This window comes from Carex rostrata, chromosome 18 (assembly GCF_964058835.1).
Source record: "Carex rostrata chromosome 18, lpCarRost1.2, whole genome shotgun sequence".
NCBI lineage: Eukaryota > Viridiplantae > Streptophyta > Magnoliopsida > Poales > Cyperaceae > Carex > Carex rostrata.
In genome coordinates, this window is record NC_135935.1 from 5,793,358 (window position 1) to 5,811,500 (window position 18,143).

The 18,143-nt window shown below is 38.7% G+C and overlaps 1 long non-coding RNA gene and 36 other non-coding genes across 37 annotated transcripts; 36 read left to right on the forward strand and 1 right to left on the reverse strand.

Moving 5' to 3' along the window:
- Positions 1-84: 84 nt before the first annotated feature.
- LOC144570877 (5S ribosomal RNA) lies at positions 85-203 on the forward strand. Its single transcript, XR_013517096.1, has one exon. It is a non-coding gene; the product is annotated as a 5S ribosomal RNA (ribosomal RNA).
- A 224-nt stretch (positions 204-427) lies between these two features.
- Positions 428-546, forward strand: LOC144570734 (5S ribosomal RNA). The gene has a single exon (XR_013516988.1). It is a non-coding gene; the product is annotated as a 5S ribosomal RNA (ribosomal RNA).
- A 239-nt stretch (positions 547-785) lies between these two features.
- LOC144570672 (5S ribosomal RNA) lies at positions 786-904 on the forward strand. Its single transcript, XR_013516930.1, has one exon. It is a non-coding gene; the product is annotated as a 5S ribosomal RNA (ribosomal RNA).
- Positions 905-1,128: 224 nt separating this feature from the next.
- LOC144570879 (5S ribosomal RNA) lies at positions 1,129-1,247 on the forward strand. Its single transcript, XR_013517098.1, has one exon. It is a non-coding gene; the product is annotated as a 5S ribosomal RNA (ribosomal RNA).
- Positions 1,248-1,471: 224 nt separating this feature from the next.
- LOC144570695 (5S ribosomal RNA) lies at positions 1,472-1,590 on the forward strand. The gene has a single exon (XR_013516951.1). It is a non-coding gene; the product is annotated as a 5S ribosomal RNA (ribosomal RNA).
- A 244-nt stretch (positions 1,591-1,834) lies between these two features.
- On the forward strand, positions 1,835-1,953 carry LOC144570880 (5S ribosomal RNA). The gene has a single exon (XR_013517099.1). It is a non-coding gene; the product is annotated as a 5S ribosomal RNA (ribosomal RNA).
- A 239-nt stretch (positions 1,954-2,192) lies between these two features.
- LOC144570422 (5S ribosomal RNA) lies at positions 2,193-2,311 on the forward strand. Its single transcript, XR_013516688.1, has one exon. It is a non-coding gene; the product is annotated as a 5S ribosomal RNA (ribosomal RNA).
- A 224-nt stretch (positions 2,312-2,535) lies between these two features.
- LOC144570735 (5S ribosomal RNA) lies at positions 2,536-2,654 on the forward strand. The gene has a single exon (XR_013516989.1). It is a non-coding gene; the product is annotated as a 5S ribosomal RNA (ribosomal RNA).
- A 239-nt stretch (positions 2,655-2,893) lies between these two features.
- LOC144570673 (5S ribosomal RNA) lies at positions 2,894-3,012 on the forward strand. Its single transcript, XR_013516931.1, has one exon. It is a non-coding gene; the product is annotated as a 5S ribosomal RNA (ribosomal RNA).
- A 224-nt stretch (positions 3,013-3,236) lies between these two features.
- Positions 3,237-3,355, forward strand: LOC144570881 (5S ribosomal RNA). The gene has a single exon (XR_013517100.1). It is a non-coding gene; the product is annotated as a 5S ribosomal RNA (ribosomal RNA).
- Positions 3,356-3,579: 224 nt separating this feature from the next.
- LOC144570696 (5S ribosomal RNA) lies at positions 3,580-3,698 on the forward strand. Its single transcript, XR_013516952.1, has one exon. It is a non-coding gene; the product is annotated as a 5S ribosomal RNA (ribosomal RNA).
- Positions 3,699-3,942: 244 nt separating this feature from the next.
- LOC144570882 (5S ribosomal RNA) lies at positions 3,943-4,061 on the forward strand. The gene has a single exon (XR_013517101.1). It is a non-coding gene; the product is annotated as a 5S ribosomal RNA (ribosomal RNA).
- Positions 4,062-4,300: 239 nt separating this feature from the next.
- On the forward strand, positions 4,301-4,419 carry LOC144570424 (5S ribosomal RNA). The gene has a single exon (XR_013516689.1). It is a non-coding gene; the product is annotated as a 5S ribosomal RNA (ribosomal RNA).
- Positions 4,420-4,658: 239 nt separating this feature from the next.
- LOC144570883 (5S ribosomal RNA) lies at positions 4,659-4,777 on the forward strand. Its single transcript, XR_013517102.1, has one exon. It is a non-coding gene; the product is annotated as a 5S ribosomal RNA (ribosomal RNA).
- A 239-nt stretch (positions 4,778-5,016) lies between these two features.
- LOC144570884 (5S ribosomal RNA) lies at positions 5,017-5,135 on the forward strand. The gene has a single exon (XR_013517103.1). It is a non-coding gene; the product is annotated as a 5S ribosomal RNA (ribosomal RNA).
- Positions 5,136-5,374: 239 nt separating this feature from the next.
- On the forward strand, positions 5,375-5,493 carry LOC144570526 (5S ribosomal RNA). Its single transcript, XR_013516789.1, has one exon. It is a non-coding gene; the product is annotated as a 5S ribosomal RNA (ribosomal RNA).
- Positions 5,494-5,916: 423 nt separating this feature from the next.
- LOC144570885 (5S ribosomal RNA) lies at positions 5,917-6,035 on the forward strand. The gene has a single exon (XR_013517104.1). It is a non-coding gene; the product is annotated as a 5S ribosomal RNA (ribosomal RNA).
- A 239-nt stretch (positions 6,036-6,274) lies between these two features.
- LOC144570887 (5S ribosomal RNA) lies at positions 6,275-6,393 on the forward strand. The gene has a single exon (XR_013517105.1). It is a non-coding gene; the product is annotated as a 5S ribosomal RNA (ribosomal RNA).
- A 239-nt stretch (positions 6,394-6,632) lies between these two features.
- On the forward strand, positions 6,633-6,751 carry LOC144570528 (5S ribosomal RNA). Its single transcript, XR_013516791.1, has one exon. It is a non-coding gene; the product is annotated as a 5S ribosomal RNA (ribosomal RNA).
- A 423-nt stretch (positions 6,752-7,174) lies between these two features.
- On the forward strand, positions 7,175-7,293 carry LOC144570888 (5S ribosomal RNA). Its single transcript, XR_013517106.1, has one exon. It is a non-coding gene; the product is annotated as a 5S ribosomal RNA (ribosomal RNA).
- Positions 7,294-7,532: 239 nt separating this feature from the next.
- LOC144570889 (5S ribosomal RNA) lies at positions 7,533-7,651 on the forward strand. The gene has a single exon (XR_013517107.1). It is a non-coding gene; the product is annotated as a 5S ribosomal RNA (ribosomal RNA).
- Positions 7,652-7,890: 239 nt separating this feature from the next.
- LOC144570426 (5S ribosomal RNA) lies at positions 7,891-8,009 on the forward strand. Its single transcript, XR_013516691.1, has one exon. It is a non-coding gene; the product is annotated as a 5S ribosomal RNA (ribosomal RNA).
- A 239-nt stretch (positions 8,010-8,248) lies between these two features.
- Positions 8,249-8,367, forward strand: LOC144570891 (5S ribosomal RNA). The gene has a single exon (XR_013517110.1). It is a non-coding gene; the product is annotated as a 5S ribosomal RNA (ribosomal RNA).
- A 239-nt stretch (positions 8,368-8,606) lies between these two features.
- LOC144570892 (5S ribosomal RNA) lies at positions 8,607-8,725 on the forward strand. Its single transcript, XR_013517111.1, has one exon. It is a non-coding gene; the product is annotated as a 5S ribosomal RNA (ribosomal RNA).
- A 224-nt stretch (positions 8,726-8,949) lies between these two features.
- Positions 8,950-9,068, forward strand: LOC144570697 (5S ribosomal RNA). Its single transcript, XR_013516953.1, has one exon. It is a non-coding gene; the product is annotated as a 5S ribosomal RNA (ribosomal RNA).
- Positions 9,069-9,312: 244 nt separating this feature from the next.
- On the forward strand, positions 9,313-9,431 carry LOC144570893 (5S ribosomal RNA). Its single transcript, XR_013517112.1, has one exon. It is a non-coding gene; the product is annotated as a 5S ribosomal RNA (ribosomal RNA).
- A 239-nt stretch (positions 9,432-9,670) lies between these two features.
- Positions 9,671-9,789, forward strand: LOC144570427 (5S ribosomal RNA). The gene has a single exon (XR_013516692.1). It is a non-coding gene; the product is annotated as a 5S ribosomal RNA (ribosomal RNA).
- A 239-nt stretch (positions 9,790-10,028) lies between these two features.
- LOC144570529 (5S ribosomal RNA) lies at positions 10,029-10,147 on the forward strand. The gene has a single exon (XR_013516792.1). It is a non-coding gene; the product is annotated as a 5S ribosomal RNA (ribosomal RNA).
- Positions 10,148-10,386: 239 nt separating this feature from the next.
- LOC144570894 (5S ribosomal RNA) lies at positions 10,387-10,505 on the forward strand. Its single transcript, XR_013517113.1, has one exon. It is a non-coding gene; the product is annotated as a 5S ribosomal RNA (ribosomal RNA).
- Positions 10,506-10,744: 239 nt separating this feature from the next.
- LOC144570530 (5S ribosomal RNA) lies at positions 10,745-10,863 on the forward strand. Its single transcript, XR_013516793.1, has one exon. It is a non-coding gene; the product is annotated as a 5S ribosomal RNA (ribosomal RNA).
- A 423-nt stretch (positions 10,864-11,286) lies between these two features.
- On the forward strand, positions 11,287-11,405 carry LOC144570895 (5S ribosomal RNA). Its single transcript, XR_013517114.1, has one exon. It is a non-coding gene; the product is annotated as a 5S ribosomal RNA (ribosomal RNA).
- Positions 11,406-11,644: 239 nt separating this feature from the next.
- LOC144570896 (5S ribosomal RNA) lies at positions 11,645-11,763 on the forward strand. Its single transcript, XR_013517116.1, has one exon. It is a non-coding gene; the product is annotated as a 5S ribosomal RNA (ribosomal RNA).
- A 239-nt stretch (positions 11,764-12,002) lies between these two features.
- LOC144570897 (5S ribosomal RNA) lies at positions 12,003-12,121 on the forward strand. Its single transcript, XR_013517117.1, has one exon. It is a non-coding gene; the product is annotated as a 5S ribosomal RNA (ribosomal RNA).
- A 239-nt stretch (positions 12,122-12,360) lies between these two features.
- Positions 12,361-12,479, forward strand: LOC144570898 (5S ribosomal RNA). Its single transcript, XR_013517118.1, has one exon. It is a non-coding gene; the product is annotated as a 5S ribosomal RNA (ribosomal RNA).
- Positions 12,480-12,718: 239 nt separating this feature from the next.
- LOC144570899 (5S ribosomal RNA) lies at positions 12,719-12,837 on the forward strand. The gene has a single exon (XR_013517119.1). It is a non-coding gene; the product is annotated as a 5S ribosomal RNA (ribosomal RNA).
- A 239-nt stretch (positions 12,838-13,076) lies between these two features.
- Positions 13,077-13,195, forward strand: LOC144570900 (5S ribosomal RNA). Its single transcript, XR_013517120.1, has one exon. It is a non-coding gene; the product is annotated as a 5S ribosomal RNA (ribosomal RNA).
- A 1,585-nt stretch (positions 13,196-14,780) lies between these two features.
- Positions 14,781-16,775, reverse strand: LOC144569155 (uncharacterized). Its single transcript, XR_013515988.1, has 3 exons — positions 16,350-16,775; positions 15,847-15,906; positions 14,781-14,830 (listed from the first exon to the last, which is right to left on the reverse strand). It is a non-coding gene; the product is annotated as an uncharacterized LOC144569155 (long non-coding RNA).
- Positions 16,776-18,143: the final 1,368 nt, after the last annotated feature.

Below are 18,143 nucleotides of genomic sequence, written 5' to 3' on the forward strand. Positions count from 1 at the left end.
ATAATTTTTGATGAAATTAAATCGGTTTTTAAATTAAAATAGTCGTTATTTGCGTTTAAGTAGAGGTTTGAGTCATTCTATAACGGATGCGATCATACCAGCACTAAAGCACCGGATCCCATCGGAACTCCGCAGTTAAGCGTGCTTGGGCAGGAGTAGTACTAGGATGGGTGACCTCCTGGGAAGTCCCTGTGTTGCATTCCTTTTTATTTTATTTTATTTTATTTTTTGTTGCCGCGCGTCGCACCCGCAAATGGCGTAATTCTGTATATGAGCGCACGAGGCGGTTGTCTCGGAGTTTTATCGAATTATGGAATTTTAACTTGTAAATTAAATTAGTTAGATAATTTTTGATGAAATTAAATCGGTTTTTAAATTAAAATAGTCGTTATTTGCGTTTAAGTAGAGGTTTGAGTCATTCTATAACGGATGCGATCATACCAGCACTAAAGCACCGGATCCCATCGGATCTCGGCAGTTAAGCGTGCTTGGGCAGGAGTAGTACTAGGATGGGTGACCTCCTGGGAAGTCCCTGTGTTGCATTCCTTTTTATTTTATTTTATTTTATTTTTTGTTGCCGCGCGTCGCACCCGCAAATGGCGTAATTCTGTATATGAGCGCACGAGGCGGTTGTCTCGGAGTTTTATCGAATTATGGAATTTTAACTTGTAAATTAAATTAAATTAAATTAAATTAGTTAGATAATTTTTGATGAAATTAAATCGGTTTTTAAATTAAAATAGTCGTTATTTGCGTTTAAGTAGAGGTTTGAGTCATTCAATAACGGATGCGATCATACCAGCACTAAAGCACCGGATCCCATCGGAACTCCGCAGTTAAGCGTGCTTGGGCAGGAGTAGTACTAGGATGGGTGACCTCCTGGGAAGTCCCTATGTTGCATTCCTTTTTATTTTATTTTATTTTATTTTTTGTTGCCGCGCGTCGCACCCGCAAATGGCGTAATTCTGTATATGAGCGCACGAGGCGGTTGTCTCGGAGTTTTATCGAATTATGGAATTTTAACTTGTAAATTAAATTAGTTAGATAATTTTTGATGAAATTAAATCGGTTTTTAAATTAAAATAGTCGTTATTTGCGTTTAAGTAGAGGTTTGAGTCATTCTATAACGGATGCGATCATACCAGCACTAAAGCACCGGATCCCATCGGAACTCCGCAGTTAAGCGTGCTTGGGCAGGAGTAGTACTAGGATGGGTGACCTCCTGGGAAGTCCCTGTGTTGCATTCCTTTTTATTTTATTTTATTTTATTTTTTGTTGCCGCGCGTCGCACCCGCAAATGGCGTAATTCTGTATATGAGCGCACGAGGCGGTTGTCTCGGAGTTTTATCGAATTATGGAATTTTAACTTGTAAATTAAATTAGTTAGATAATTTTTGATGAAATTAAATCGGTTTTTAAATTAAAATAGTCGTTATTTGCGTTTAAGTAGAGGTTTGAGTCATTCTATAACGGATGCGATCATACCAGCACTAAAGCACCGGATCCCATCGGAACTCCGCAGTTAAGCGTGCTTGGGCAGGAGTAGTACTAGGATGGGTGACCTCCTGGGAAGTCCCTTTGTTGCATTCCTTTTTATTTTATTTTATTTTATTTTTTGTTGCCGCGCGTCGCACCCGCAAATGGCGTAATTCTGTATATGAGCGCACGAGGCGGTTGTCTCGGAGTTTTATCGAATTATGGAATTTTAACTTGTAAATTAAATTAAATTAAATTAAATTAAATTAGTTAGATAATTTTTGATGAAATTAAATCAGTTTTTAAATTAAAATAGTCGTTATTTGCGTTTAAGTAGAGGTTTGAGTCATTCTATAACGGATGCGATCATACCAGCACTAAAGCACCGGATCCCATCGGAACTCCGCAGTTAAGCGTGCTTGGGCAGGAGTAGTACTAGGATGGGTGACCTCCTGGGAAGTCCCTGTGTTGCATTCCTTTTTATTTTATTTTATTTTATTTTTTGTTGCCGCGCGTCGCACCCGCAAATGGCGTAATTCTGTATATGAGCGCACGAGGCGGTTGTCTCGGAGTTTTATCGAATTATGGAATTTTAACTTGTAAATTAAATTAAATTAAATTAAATTAGTTAGATAATTTTTGATGAAATTAAATCGGTTTTTAAATTAAAATAGTCGTTATTTGCGTTTAAGTAGAGGTTTGAGTCATTCTATAACGGATGCGATCATACCAGCACAAAAGCACCGGATCCCATCGGAACTCCGCAGTTAAGCGTGCTTGGGCAGGAGTAGTACTAGGATGGGTGACCTCCTGGGAAGTCCCTGTGTTGCATTCCTTTTTATTTTATTTTATTTTATTTTTTGTTGCCGCGCGTCGCACCCGCAAATGGCGTAATTCTGTATAGGAGCGCACGAGGCGGTTGTCTCGGAGTTTTATCGAATTATGGAATTTTAACTTGTAAATTAAATTAGTTAGATAATTTTTGATGAAATTAAATCGGTTTTTAAATTAAAATAGTCGTTATTTGCGTTTAAGTAGAGGTTTGAGTCATTCTATAACGGATGCGATCATACCAGCACTAAAGCACCGGATCCCATCGGATCTCGGCAGTTAAGCGTGCTTGGGCAGGAGTAGTACTAGGATGGGTGACCTCCTGGGAAGTCCCTGTGTTGCATTCCTTTTTATTTTATTTTATTTTATTTTTTGTTGCCGCGCGTCGCACCCGCAAATGGCGTAATTCTGTATATGAGCGCACGAGGCGGTTGTCTCGGAGTTTTATCGAATTATGGAATTTTAACTTGTAAATTAAATTAAATTAAATTAAATTAGTTAGATAATTTTTGATGAAATTAAATCGGTTTTTAAATTAAAATAGTCGTTATTTGCGTTTAAGTAGAGGTTTGAGTCATTCAATAACGGATGCGATCATACCAGCACTAAAGCACCGGATCCCATCGGAACTCCGCAGTTAAGCGTGCTTGGGCAGGAGTAGTACTAGGATGGGTGACCTCCTGGGAAGTCCCTATGTTGCATTCCTTTTTATTTTATTTTATTTTATTTTTTGTTGCCGCGCGTCGCACCCGCAAATGGCGTAATTCTGTATATGAGCGCACGAGGCGGTTGTCTCGGAGTTTTATCGAATTATGGAATTTTAACTTGTAAATTAAATTAGTTAGATAATTTTTGATGAAATTAAATCGGTTTTTAAATTAAAATAGTCGTTATTTGCGTTTAAGTAGAGGTTTGAGTCATTCTATAACGGATGCGATCATACCAGCACTAAAGCACCGGATCCCATCGGAACTCCGCAGTTAAGCGTGCTTGGGCAGGAGTAGTACTAGGATGGGTGACCTCCTGGGAAGTCCCTGTGTTGCATTCCTTTTTATTTTATTTTATTTTATTTTTTGTTGCCGCGCGTCGCACCCGCAAATGGCGTAATTCTGTATATGAGCGCACGAGGCGGTTGTCTCGGAGTTTTATCGAATTATGGAATTTTAACTTGTAAATTAAATTAGTTAGATAATTTTTGATGAAATTAAATCGGTTTTTAAATTAAAATAGTCGTTATTTGCGTTTAAGTAGAGGTTTGAGTCATTCTATAACGGATGCGATCATACCAGCACTAAAGCACCGGATCCCATCGGAACTCCGCAGTTAAGCGTGCTTGGGCAGGAGTAGTACTAGGATGGGTGACCTCCTGGGAAGTCCCTTTGTTGCATTCCTTTTTATTTTATTTTATTTTATTTTTTGTTGCCGCGCGTCGCACCCGCAAATGGCGTAATTCTGTATATGAGCGCACGAGGCGGTTGTCTCGGAGTTTTATCGAATTATGGAATTTTAACTTGTAAATTAAATTAAATTAAATTAAATTAAATTAGTTAGATAATTTTTGATGAAATTAAATCAGTTTTTAAATTAAAATAGTCGTTATTTGCGTTTAAGTAGAGGTTTGAGTCATTCTATAACGGATGCGATCATACCAGCACTAAAGCACCGGATCCCATCGGAACTCCGCAGTTAAGCGTGCTTGGGCAGGAGTAGTACTAGGATGGGTGACCTCCTGGGAAGTCCCTGTGTTGCATTCCTTTTTATTTTATTTTATTTTATTTTTTGTTGCCGCGCGTCGCACCCGCAAATGGCGTAATTCTGTATATGAGCGCACGAGGCGGTTGTCTCGGAGTTTTATCGAATTATGGAATTTTAACTTGTAAATTAAATTAAATTAAATTAAATTAGTTAGATAATTTTTGATGAAATTAAATCGGTTTTTAAATTAAAATAGTCGTTATTTGCGTTTAAGTAGAGGTTTGAGTCATTCTATAACGGATGCGATCATACCAGCACAAAAGCACCGGATCCCATCGGAACTCCGCAGTTAAGCGTGCTTGGGCAGGAGTAGTACTAGGATGGGTGACCTCCTGGGAAGTCCCTGTGTTGCATTCCTTTTTATTTTATTTTATTTTATTTTTTGTTGCCGCGCGTCGCACCCGCAAATGGCGTAATTCTGTATATGAGCGCACGAGGCGGTTGTCTCGGAGTTTTATCGAATTATGGAATTTTAACTTGTAAATTAAATTAAATTAAATTAAATTAGTTAGATAATTTTTGATGAAATTAAATCGGTTTTTAAATTAAAATAGTCGTTATTTGCGTTTAAGTAGAGGTTTGAGTCATTCTATAACGGATGCGATCATACCAGCACTAAAGCACCGGATCCCATCGGAACTCCGCAGTTAAGCGTGCTTGGGCAGGAGTAGTACTAGGATGGGTGACCTCCTGGGAAGTCCCTGTGTTGCATTCCTTTTTATTTTATTTTATTTTATTTTTTGTTGCCGCGCGTCGCACCCGCAAATGGCGTAATTCTGTATATGAGCGCACGAGGCGGTTGTCTCGGAGTTTTATCGAATTATGGAATTTTAACTTGTAAATTAAATTAAATTAAATTAAATTAGTTAGATAATTTTTGATGAAATTAAATCGGTTTTTAAATTAAAATAGTCGTTATTTGCGTTTAAGTAGAGGTTTGAGTCATTCTATAACGGATGCGATCATACCAGCACTAAAGCACCGGATCCCATCGGAACTCCGCAGTTAAGCGTGCTTGGGCAGGAGTAGTACTAGGATGGGTGACCTCCTGGGAAGTCCCTGTGTTGCATTCCTTTTTATTTTATTTTATTTTATTTTTTGTTGCCGCGCGTCGCACCCGCAAATGGCGTAATTCTGTATATGAGCGCACGAGGCGGTTGTCTCGGAGTTTTATCGAATTATGGAATTTTAACTTGTAAATTAAATTAAATTAAATTAAATTAGTTAGATAATTTTTGATGAAATTAAATCGGTTTTTAAATTAAAATAGTCGTTATTTGCGTTTAAGTAGAGGTTTGAGTCATTCTATAACGGATGCGATCATACCAGCACTAAAGCACCGGATTCCATCGGAACTCCGCAGTTAAGCGTGCTTGGGCAGGAGTAGTACTAGGATGGGTGACCTCCTGGGAAGTCCCTGTGTTGCATTCCTTTTTATTTTATTTTATTTTATTTTTTGTTGCCGCGCGTCGCACCCGCAAATGGCGTAATTCTGTATATGAGCGCACGAGGCGGTTGTCTCGGAGTTTTATCGAATTATGGAATTTTAAATTGTAAATTAAATTAAATTAAATTAAATTAGTTAGATAATTTTTGATTCCCTGTGTTGCATTCCTTTTTATTTTATTTTATTTTATTTTTTGTTGCCGCGCGTCGCACCCGCAAATGGCGTAATTCTGTATATGAGCGCACGAGGCGGTTGTCTCGGAGTTTTATCGAATTATGGAATTTTAACTTGTAAATTAAATTAAATTAAATTAAATTAGTTAGATAATTTTTGATGAAATTAAATCGGTTTTTAAATTAAAATAGTCGTTATTTGCGTTTAAGTAGAGGTTTGAGTCATTCTATAACGGATGCGATCATACCAGCACTAAAGCACCGGATCCCATCGGAACTCCGCAGTTAAGCGTGCTTGGGCAGGAGTAGTACTAGGATGGGTGACCTCCTGGGAAGTCCCTGTGTTGCATTCCTTTTTATTTTATTTTATTTTATTTTTTGTTGCCGCGCGTCGCACCCGCAAATGGCGTAATTCTGTATATGAGCGCACGAGGCGGTTGTCTCGGAGTTTTATCGAATTATGGAATTTTAACTTGTAAATTAAATTAAATTAAATTAAATTAGTTAGATAATTTTTGATGAAATTAAATCGGTTTTTAAATTAAAATAGTCGTTATTTGCGTTTAAGTAGAGGTTTGAGTCATTCTATAACGGATGCGATCATACCAGCACTAAAGCACCGGATCCCATCGGAACTCCGCAGTTAAGCGTGCTTGGGCAGGAGTAGTACTAGGATGGGTGACCTCCTGGGAAGTCCCTGTGTTGCATTCCTTTTTATTTTATTTTATTTTATTTTTTGTTGCCGCGCGTCGCACCCGCAAATGGCGTAATTCTGTATATGAGCGCACGAGGCGGTTGTCTCGGAGTTTTATCGAATTATGGAATTTTAACTTGTAAATTAAATTAAATTAAATTAAATTAGTTAGATAATTTTTGATGAAATTAAATCGGTTTTTAAATTAAAATAGTCGTTATTTGCGTTTAAGTAGAGGTTTGAGTCATTCTATAACGGATGCGATCATACCAGCACTAAAGCACCGGATTCCATCGGAACTCCGCAGTTAAGCGTGCTTGGGCAGGAGTAGTACTAGGATGGGTGACCTCCTGGGAAGTCCCTGTGTTGCATTCCTTTTTATTTTATTTTATTTTATTTTTTGTTGCCGCGCGTCGCACCCGCAAATGGCGTAATTCTGTATATGAGCGCACGAGGCGGTTGTCTCGGAGTTTTATCGAATTATGGAATTTTAAATTGTAAATTAAATTAAATTAAATTAAATTAGTTAGATAATTTTTGATTCCCTGTGTTGCATTCCTTTTTATTTTATTTTATTTTATTTTTTGTTGCCGCGCGTCGCACCCGCAAATGGCGTAATTCTGTATATGAGCGCACGAGGCGGTTGTCTCGGAGTTTTATCGAATTATGGAATTTTAACTTGTAAATTAAATTAAATTAAATTAAATTAGTTAGATAATTTTTGATGAAATTAAATCGGTTTTTAAATTAAAATAGTCGTTATTTGCGTTTAAGTAGAGGTTTGAGTCATTCTATAACGGATGCGATCATACCAGCACTAAAGCACCGGATCCCATCGGAACTCCGCAGTTAAGCGTGCTTGGGCAGGAGTAGTACTAGGATGGGTGACCTCCTGGGAAGTCCCTGTGTTGCATTCCTTTTTATTTTATTTTATTTTATTTTTTGTTGCCGCGCGTCGCACCCGCAAATGGCGTAATTCTGTATATGAGCGCACGAGGCGGTTGTCTCGGAGTTTTATCGAATTATGGAATTTTAACTTGTAAATTAAATTAAATTAAATTAAATTAGTTAGATAATTTTTGATGAAATTAAATCGGTTTTTAAATTAAAATAGTCGTTATTTGCGTTTAAGTAGAGGTTTGAGTCATTCTATAACGGATGCGATCATACCAGCACTAAAGCACCGGATCCCATCGGAACTCCGCAGTTAAGCGTGCTTGGGCAGGAGTAGTACTAGGATGGGTGACCTCCTGGGAAGTCCCTGTGTTGCATTCCTTTTTATTTTATTTTATTTTATTTTTTGTTGCCGCGCGTCGCACCCGCAAATGGCGTAATTCTGTATATGAGCGCACGAGGCGGTTGTCTCGGAGTTTTATCGAATTATGGAATTTTAACTTGTAAATTAAATTAAATTAAATTAAATTAGTTAGATAATTTTTGATGAAATTAAATCGGTTTTTAAATTAAAATAGTCGTTATTTGCGTTTAAGTAGAGGTTTGAGTCATTCTATAACGGATGCGATCATACCAGCACAAAAGCACCGGATCCCATCGGAACTCCGCAGTTAAGCGTGCTTGGGCAGGAGTAGTACTAGGATGGGTGACCTCCTGGGAAGTCCCTGTGTTGCATTCCTTTTTATTTTATTTTATTTTATTTTTTGTTGCCGCGCGTCGCACCCGCAAATGGCGTAATTCTGTATATGAGCGCACGAGGCGGTTGTCTCGGAGTTTTATCGAATTATGGAATTTTAACTTGTAAATTAAATTAAATTAAATTAAATTAGTTAGATAATTTTTGATGAAATTAAATCGGTTTTTAAATTAAAATAGTCGTTATTTGCGTTTAAGTAGAGGTTTGAGTCATTCTATAACGGATGCGATCATACCAGCACTAAAGCACCGGATCCCATCGGAACTCCGCAGTTAAGCGTGCTTGGGCAGGAGTAGTACTAGGATGGGTGACCTCCTGGGAAGTCCCTGTGTTGCATTCCTTTTTATTTTATTTTATTTTATTTTTTGTTGCCGCGCGTCGCACCCGCAAATGGCGTAATTCTGTATATGAGCGCACGAGGCGGTTGTCTCGGAGTTTTATCGAATTATGGAATTTTAACTTGTAAATTAAATTAAATTAAATTAAATTAGTTAGATAATTTTTGATGAAATTAAATCGGTTTTTAAATTAAAATAGTCGTTATTTGCGTTTAAGTAGAGGTTTGAGTCATTCTATAACGGATGCGATCATACCAGCACTAAAGCACCGGATCCCATCGGAACTCCGCAGTTAAGCGTGCTTGGGCAGGAGTAGTACTAGGATGGGTGACCTCCTGGGAAGTCCCTGTGTTGCATTCCTTTTTATTTTATTTTATTTTATTTTTTGTTGCCGCGCGTCGCACCCGCAAATGGCGTAATTCTGTATATGAGCGCACGAGGCGGTTGTCTCGGAGTTTTATCGAATTATGGAATTTTAACTTGTAAATTAAATTAGTTAGATAATTTTTGATGAAATTAAATCGGTTTTTAAATTAAAATAGTCGTTATTTGCGTTTAAGTAGAGGTTTGAGTCATTCTATAACGGATGCGATCATACCAGCACTAAAGCACCGGATCCCATCGGAACTCCGCAGTTAAGCGTGCTTGGGCAGGAGTAGTACTAGGATGGGTGACCTCCTGGGAAGTCCCTTTGTTGCATTCCTTTTTATTTTATTTTATTTTATTTTTTGTTGCCGCGCGTCGCACCCGCAAATGGCGTAATTCTGTATATGAGCGCACGAGGCGGTTGTCTCGGAGTTTTATCGAATTATGGAATTTTAACTTGTAAATTAAATTAAATTAAATTAAATTAAATTAGTTAGATAATTTTTGATGAAATTAAATCAGTTTTTAAATTAAAATAGTCGTTATTTGCGTTTAAGTAGAGGTTTGAGTCATTCTATAACGGATGCGATCATACCAGCACTAAAGCACCGGATCCCATCGGAACTCCGCAGTTAAGCGTGCTTGGGCAGGAGTAGTACTAGGATGGGTGACCTCCTGGGAAGTCCCTGTGTTGCATTCCTTTTTATTTTATTTTATTTTATTTTTTGTTGCCGCGCGTCGCACCCGCAAATGGCGTAATTCTGTATATGAGCGCACGAGGCGGTTGTCTCGGAGTTTTATCGAATTATGGAATTTTAACTTGTAAATTAAATTAAATTAAATTAAATTAGTTAGATCATTTTTGATGAAATTAAATCGGTTTTTAAATTAAAATAGTCGTTATTTGCGTTTAAGTAGAGGTTTGAGTCATTCTATAACGGATGCGATCATACCAGCACAAAAGCACCGGATCCCATCGGAACTCCGCAGTTAAGCGTGCTTGGGCAGGAGTAGTACTAGGATGGGTGACCTCCTGGGAAGTCCCTGTGTTGCATTCCTTTTTATTTTATTTTATTTTATTTTTTGTTGCCGCGCGTCGCACCCGCAAATGGCGTAATTCTGTATATGAGCGCACGAGGCGGTTGTCTCGGAGTTTTATCGAATTATGGAATTTTAACTTGTAAATTAAATTAAATTAAATTAAATTAGTTAGATAATTTTTGATGAAATTAAATCGGTTTTTAAATTAAAATAGTCGTTATTTGCGTTTAAGTAGAGGTTTGAGTCATTCTATAACGGATGCGATCATACCAGCACTAAAGCACCGGATTCCATCGGAACTCCGCAGTTAAGCGTGCTTGGGCAGGAGTAGTACTAGGATGGGTGACCTCCTGGGAAGTCCCTGTGTTGCATTCCTTTTTATTTTATTTTATTTTATTTTTTGTTGCCGCGCGTCGCACCCGCAAATGGCGTAATTCTGTATATGAGCGCACGAGGCGGTTGTCTCGGAGTTTTATCGAATTATGGAATTTTAACTTGTAAATTAAATTAAATTAAATTAAATTAGTTAGATAATTTTTGATGAAATTAAATCGGTTTTTAAATTAAAATAGTCGTTATTTGCGTTTAAGTAGAGGTTTGAGTCATTCTATAACGGATGCGATCATACCAGCACTAAAGCACCGGATCCCATCGGAACTCCGCAGTTAAGCGTGCTTGGGCAGGAGTAGTACTAGGATGGGTGACCTCCTGGGAAGTCCCTGTGTTGCATTCCTTTTTATTTTATTTTATTTTATTTTTTGTTGCCGCGCGTCGCACCCGCAAATGGCGTAATTCTGTATATGAGCGCACGAGGCGGTTGTCTCGGAGTTTTATCGAATTATGGAATTTTAACTTGTAAATTAAATTAAATTAAATTAAATTAGTTAGATAATTTTTGATGAAATTAAATCGGTTTTTAAATTAAAATAGTCGTTATTTGCGTTTAAGTAGAGGTTTGAGTCATTCTATAACGGATGCGATCATACCAGCACTAAAGCACCGGATTCCATCGGAACTCCGCAGTTAAGCGTGCTTGGGCAGGAGTAGTACTAGGATGGGTGACCTCCTGGGAAGTCCCTGTGTTGCATTCCTTTTTATTTTATTTTATTTTATTTTTTGTTGCCGCGCGTCGCACCCGCAAATGGCGTAATTCTGTATATGAGCGCACGAGGCGGTTGTCTCGGAGTTTTATCGAATTATGGAATTTTAAATTGTAAATTAAATTAAATTAAATTAAATTAGTTAGATAATTTTTGATTCCCTGTGTTGCATTCCTTTTTATTTTATTTTATTTTATTTTTTGTTGCCGCGCGTCGCACCCGCAAATGGCGTAATTCTGTATATGAGCGCACGAGGCGGTTGTCTCGGAGTTTTATCGAATTATGGAATTTTAACTTGTAAATTAAATTAAATTAAATTAAATTAGTTAGATAATTTTTGATGAAATTAAATCGGTTTTTAAATTAAAATAGTCGTTATTTGCGTTTAAGTAGAGGTTTGAGTCATTCTATAACGGATGCGATCATACCAGCACTAAAGCACCGGATCCCATCGGAACTCCGCAGTTAAGCGTGCTTGGGCAGGAGTAGTACTAGGATGGGTGACCTCCTGGGAAGTCCCTGTGTTGCATTCCTTTTTATTTTATTTTATTTTATTTTTTGTTGCCGCGCGTCGCACCCGCAAATGGCGTAATTCTGTATATGAGCGCACGAGGCGGTTGTCTCGGAGTTTTATCGAATTATGGAATTTTAACTTGTAAATTAAATTAAATTAAATTAAATTAGTTAGATAATTTTTGATGAAATTAAATCGGTTTTTAAATTAAAATAGTCGTTATTTGCGTTTAAGTAGAGGTTTGAGTCATTCTATAACGGATGCGATCATACCAGCACTAAAGCACCGGATCCCATCGGAACTCCGCAGTTAAGCGTGCTTGGGCAGGAGTAGTACTAGGATGGGTGACCTCCTGGGAAGTCCCTGTGTTGCATTCCTTTTTATTTTATTTTATTTTATTTTTTGTTGCCGCGCGTCGCACCCGCAAATGGCGTAATTCTGTATATGAGCGCACGAGGCGGTTGTCTCGGAGTTTTATCGAATTATGGAATTTTAACTTGTAAATTAAATTAAATTAAATTAAATTAGTTAGATAATTTTTGATGAAATTAAATCGGTTTTTAAATTAAAATAGTCGTTATTTGCGTTTAAGTAGAGGTTTGAGTCATTCTATAACGGATGCGATCATACCAGCACTAAAGCACCGGATCCCATCGGAACTCCGCAGTTAAGCGTGCTTGGGCAGGAGTAGTACTAGGATGGGTGACCTCCTGGGAAGTCCCTGTGTTGCATTCCTTTTTATTTTATTTTATTTTATTTTTTGTTGCCGCGCGTCGCACCCGCAAATGGCGTAATTCTGTATATGAGCGCACGAGGCGGTTGTCTCGGAGTTTTATCGAATTATGGAATTTTAACTTGTAAATTAAATTAAATTAAATTAAATTAGTTAGATAATTTTTGATGAAATTAAATCGGTTTTTAAATTAAAATAGTCGTTATTTGCGTTTAAGTAGAGGTTTGAGTCATTCTATAACGGATGCGATCATACCAGCACTAAAGCACCGGATCCCATCGGAACTCCGCAGTTAAGCGTGCTTGGGCAGGAGTAGTACTAGGATGGGTGACCTCCTGGGAAGTCCCTGTGTTGCATTCCTTTTTATTTTATTTTATTTTATTTTTTGTTGCCGCGCGTCGCACCCGCAAATGGCGTAATTCTGTATATGAGCGCACGAGGCGGTTGTCTCGGAGTTTTATCGAATTATGGAATTTTAACTTGTAAATTAAATTAAATTAAATTAAATTAGTTAGATAATTTTTGATGAAATTAAATCGGTTTTTAAATTAAAATAGTCGTTATTTGCGTTTAAGTAGAGGTTTGAGTCATTCTATAACGGATGCGATCATACCAGCACTAAAGCACCGGATCCCATCGGAACTCCGCAGTTAAGCGTGCTTGGGCAGGAGTAGTACTAGGATGGGTGACCTCCTGGGAAGTCCCTGTGTTGCATTCCTTTTTATTTTATTTTATTTTATTTTTTGTTGCCGCGCGTCGCACCCGCAAATGGCGTAATTCTGTATATGAGCGCACGAGGCGGTTGTCTCGGAGTTTTATCGAATTATGGAATTTTAACTTGTAAATTAAATTAAATTAAATTAAATTAGTTAGATAATTTTTGATGAAATTAAATCGGTTTTTAAATTAAAATAGTCGTTATTTGCGTTTAAGTAGAGGTTTGAGTCATTCTATAACGGATGCGATCATACCAGCACTAAAGCACCGGATCCCATCGGAACTCCGCAGTTAAGCGTGCTTGGGCAGGAGTAGTACTAGGATGGGTGACCTCCTGGGAAGTCCCTGTGTTGCATTCCTTTTTATTTTATTTTATTTTATTTTTTGTTGCCGCGCGTCGCACCCGCAAATGGCGTAATTCTGTATATGAGCGCACGAGGCGGTTGTCTCGGAGTTTTATCGAATTATGGAATTTTAACTTGTAAATTAAATTAGTTAGATAATTTTTGGAGCTGAGGGCCTTACGTAGCCACCGACTGGGACTCTATTTGGGTTCACATTCCCTTGAGGTGAAGGAGAGGGACAATCCCTCGCCAGGTGCCCAGGTTTGTGACACCGATAACACAATCCATAAAATGTATTGCATTGATCCGAGGGGTGGGATCGGCCGCAATGGTTGCACATAACCCTTTGATTGTATCGATTGTCGATTCTTGTATCCCTATGATTTTCTCGTGGCAATGGTGGCCTTGGGTTCCCTTCTACTCTTGGCCGCACGTTCCGCGACCCACCGGACTGATTGATACGAGTATCATAGGATTCAGTCGTGGTAGCCCTCAACATTAACTCTGGTAGCCTGTTGATACCTGGGATGTCGATCATCTGAGCAAAACGGGGGTTTAGGCCACTGAGGTACTGTTGTCGTAGTCGAAACTCATCCCGGATGATATCCGGAGCGTACCTCATCAAATTTTCAAATTTGGAATTGTATTCCACAGCTGAGCCACTTCCTTGTTTAAGGTTAGTGAAACGTTGCCGGAGTGCCTCTCGTGACATTATATCCATGTACCTCCTTTCAAAATGACCCTCAAACTCAACCCACCCAACGGGCCCTGTGGTCTCATCCAAACCACGCTTCACCTCTTGCCACCAGAAACGAGCATGACCTTCAAGGAGCTGAGTAGCTAATTCAACTTTATACTCTTCTGGCGCCCGTAAAATCTGGAACTTGTCCTTAATGTTGGCTACCCAGTTTTCAGCTGTTGAAAAGTCCCCTGTTCCGTCGAACGTTGGAGGGCGTAAGGAGGTGAATGAACGATACACCTCAAAGAATGGGTCCACCTCACGTGCTCTCCTTTGCTCGGTCTCTATGGCGACCCGAGCAACTCTTTCCAGACCTTGTAACAATGCCTCCAAGTGGTTCGCCCTGTTTTGGGGTTCACCTGAGTCGTTTTCATTAGTATTTGCATTTGGGTTGACACGGGGTCGTCCTCTCGTCATTTCTACAAGATAATAAGTTACTATTTATTAATTAAGATATAGGAAAACTACGTGTATGTACCGAAATTATTAGTACTACACTGATACTAAATCAGATTATATATACACGTCCTTAATGTTTTTCGCTCCCTAAGCGGAAGGTTATTGATATTGTATGTGCTGGCTCTGATACCAACATAGTTGTCACACCCCGAGACAACCCGCCACGTATTTATACGTAAGGCGTATACACATCACATACATTATCAATAAAATTCATAAATGCCACATCAATCTCACAAATAAAAGTCTTACAACAATAGTTAAGATAGTTCAACGGTGGTCACGACATACATGGTTACAAATACGATAACAACCATGCATGTTGAAGTGTACCAATTTACTGGAAAATAAACAAACGAAAACAAGATAAATTTAAGTGGCATTTATCCTAAACATGGATCTTTCCGCTTTCTTTTACTCACGAACTTGTCTGTAGGCCTCCTCTTCATTACCTGGAACCCATATAAAATGGAACGGGTGAGAGATCGAACTTTCTCTCAGTGCGGGATTTAGTTCCAGCCCAGAGTTTATAAAACTTTTACTTTATTCTCACAAACATGAAAAGAAATATAATGCGTATGTCTTTTCTAAATGCAATGCATCATTTATCATTACTTTTACTTTCGTATATTTTCACATTCAAACTTGCCTATCCAATGGGAAATCCATCCAACATTGGAAGGCCGCCAAACCACTGGGAAATCCAACCAACAGTGGGAGGTTGTCTCACTAGACGGGGAATCCACCCTACGCTAGGTTTTGACTCGTGACGGGAAATCCTATGTATTTTCTAAATGCAATGCATCATTTATCATTACTTCTACTTTCATATACTTTTACATTCAAACTTGCCTATCCAATGGGAAATCCATCCAACATTGGAAGGCCGCCAAACCACTGGGAAATCCAACCAACAGTGGGAGGTTGTCTCACTAGACGGGGAATCCACCCTACGCTAGGTCTTGACCTGTGACGGGAACGCCAATCCACTGGGAAATCCAACCAACAGTGGGAGGTTGTCTCACTAGACGGGGAATCCACCCTACGCTAGGTCTTGACCCGTGACGGGAAATCCATCCAACGCCACGTTAACGAGGGGTCCAGTCGAATACCGGACCCAATGTATACATCCCAATATACAAGCATATTGGCCCCTGTTCACTTTCGTTATCCGTTCATTTCACACAATCATTTGATCACACAATTCATGCTATGTTCAACACATCCTACTTATGCAATTCATGCTATGCTCAACACATCCTACTTACGCAATTCATGCTATGCTCAACACATCCTACTTATGCTATGATCAATGTATGAATCATATCCTTTCATGCAATTTATATTCTACTCATATCATACGAATGTTCGAAAACAACATGCATAAATCTAACTAATGCCATAATAATAAACAATTGAATGACAACAGGCAAGTAAGATAGTTTTATAAAGTCTAGGAAGCCCGCACCTGTTTGCGTAGTAATTTCTTGACCGTTATCTACGTCTCTTAGTTCCTCAAGAATCGAACCTAAGAAATGAACATACCTCTAATTAATAAGGTTTGAGTTCACGTGTTCTTATTTTCTAAGTTTTCTATTTATCATTATAACCCTAGTTTATTAATTCTAATTTCTAAACTTTAACTATTTAATCCTTGGTATCATGATACTATCAAGTCACATATTATTTGATTCACTTATTATATATATATATATATAAATATAATTAGAAATAAATAAACTAAATGAGAATCCGAAACTTGTTTAGTTAGAAATCCAAAATCCTTTATCAAAGAAATATACACAATATTTTATTTTCTTAATGTATCATGGATCCGACACCTACTAATATTTATTAAGAGGATAATGAGTATCTATAATCTTTTTAGCCTATTATAGAAAGATAACAACTTAATAATTATGTATTTATCCATAAGAAAGAAATTCAGATTTTTAATCGAAACTTTGTTACTTGGAGTTTGCAGTTTAGAAAAGATACGCGCAGCAGTGACTGTTTTGGATGGTTCTCGGTGTTGGAAACTCCGATCGGGGTGAGGCCAGCGTTAACGGATCCGAATCTGCGAGCACTACAACTTCCGTCTTGCAGGATCCTTGAGATTCCGGACGTATGGAGTGCAGGTCCCTGCGGAACTCGGCTGACTGGTTCAGCTCGGTTTTCTGGTTCGAGTATGAACAGCAGCCACGGTTTTGGCCATATCTCGGTGGTGGAAGCTCGGATCGAGATGAATCTAGCACTGAATCGTCCGTATCTTCGATCACTACAATTCCTGTGTTGAAGTCTAGTTCATATTCTGAACGTACGGATGGTGGTTCTTCACGGAAGCTGACTGGACGGTTTGGATCCACCAAGGAATCCGGATCTGATTTGGGGGAGAGGGGAGGGGGCAGTGGAGGCTAGGGTTTGAGGGTTTGAGGGGGGGGGGGTTTATATACATGTGAGATTGGGGCTGCCTTCCACTTTTGGGTTGGGCTGAAATGGGCCTTTATGGGCCATAGTCAATTTAATTTTGTCAATTTGAACTAAAATATAAATCTGTTTCTGCTGCTTTAAATTTGCATCTTCACAGATTGACAATACTGGAATTATGGATTCGGAATATGGAATTAGTTTCCACATAAGAGTTGTAGATTTTTTTGTTATGGTTCTAACGCAATTAGTTTCACCTTAATCGGAATTTCCAGTGATGAGAAAAGATAAAAATGGTCGATGAAGGTCTGCAGTTTCTGGACAGAAATGTTTACTGACTTTACAATTTTATTGAGAATCCTATGTTCGGAATTTTTGGTAGACTTCTACATGAAAGTTGGAGATCATGAAGTTAACTTTTTAGGTATTAAATTTCATTCAAATCCTAATAATTATGAGTGATCTGTGATTATAACACTAACGGTTGTTCAGTTGAAAATTTCAATTGAGGTTAATTTCGGAAGGTTGTCAAAAGAATTAGTTCATGAAATTTTTTTATAAATAAGGTTTTTATTAAATATCATACCTAAAATAGCCTGGCGTTACATCCTCCCCCTCTTAAGAACTCTGTTCAGTCCCCTGAACAGACTCATCCCCGGTCAAGATAAGCAGTTCTGGGTACTTGGACCGCATGGTCTCCTCTAGCTCCCAAGTGGCTTCCCTGCTCGAGTGGCGTCCCCATTGGATTAGTACCTGCCTCACTATTTTATTCCGAAGCCTCAGTTCCTTGGTGTCTAGGATCTTCATGGGTAGTTCTTCGTACACCAGTGTTTCATCGAGCCCCAAGTTAGAATGGTCAATGATATGAGTTGGATCCCGAATATACTTTCGTAGTTGTGATACATGAAACACCGGGTGTACCTTGTCAAGTGAGGGAGGTAGTGCTAGTTCATAGGCGAGTGGTCCAATACGTTTTAGTATTTCGAAGGGCCCCACGTACCTAGGGCTTAGTTTTCCGGTAACACCAAAACGGCGTACACCTCTTCTCGGAGATACTTTTAACCACACATGATCTCCTACTTCAAACTCTAGGGGTCGCCTCCGTACATCTGCATACTTCTTTTGACGATCTCGAGCCACGTCTAGCTTATTTAGAATGATTTGAGTTCGATCGGCACTATCTTTAATCATTTCTGGTCCTGTTGGTAAATGGTCACTTTTGGAACCCCACCATAGCGGAGTTCTCCAACGGTGCCCACAAAACGCTTCTGATGGAGCCATGCCAATGCTGGTGTGGTAGCTGTTGTTATACGCAAATTCGGCCATTGTAAGATGATC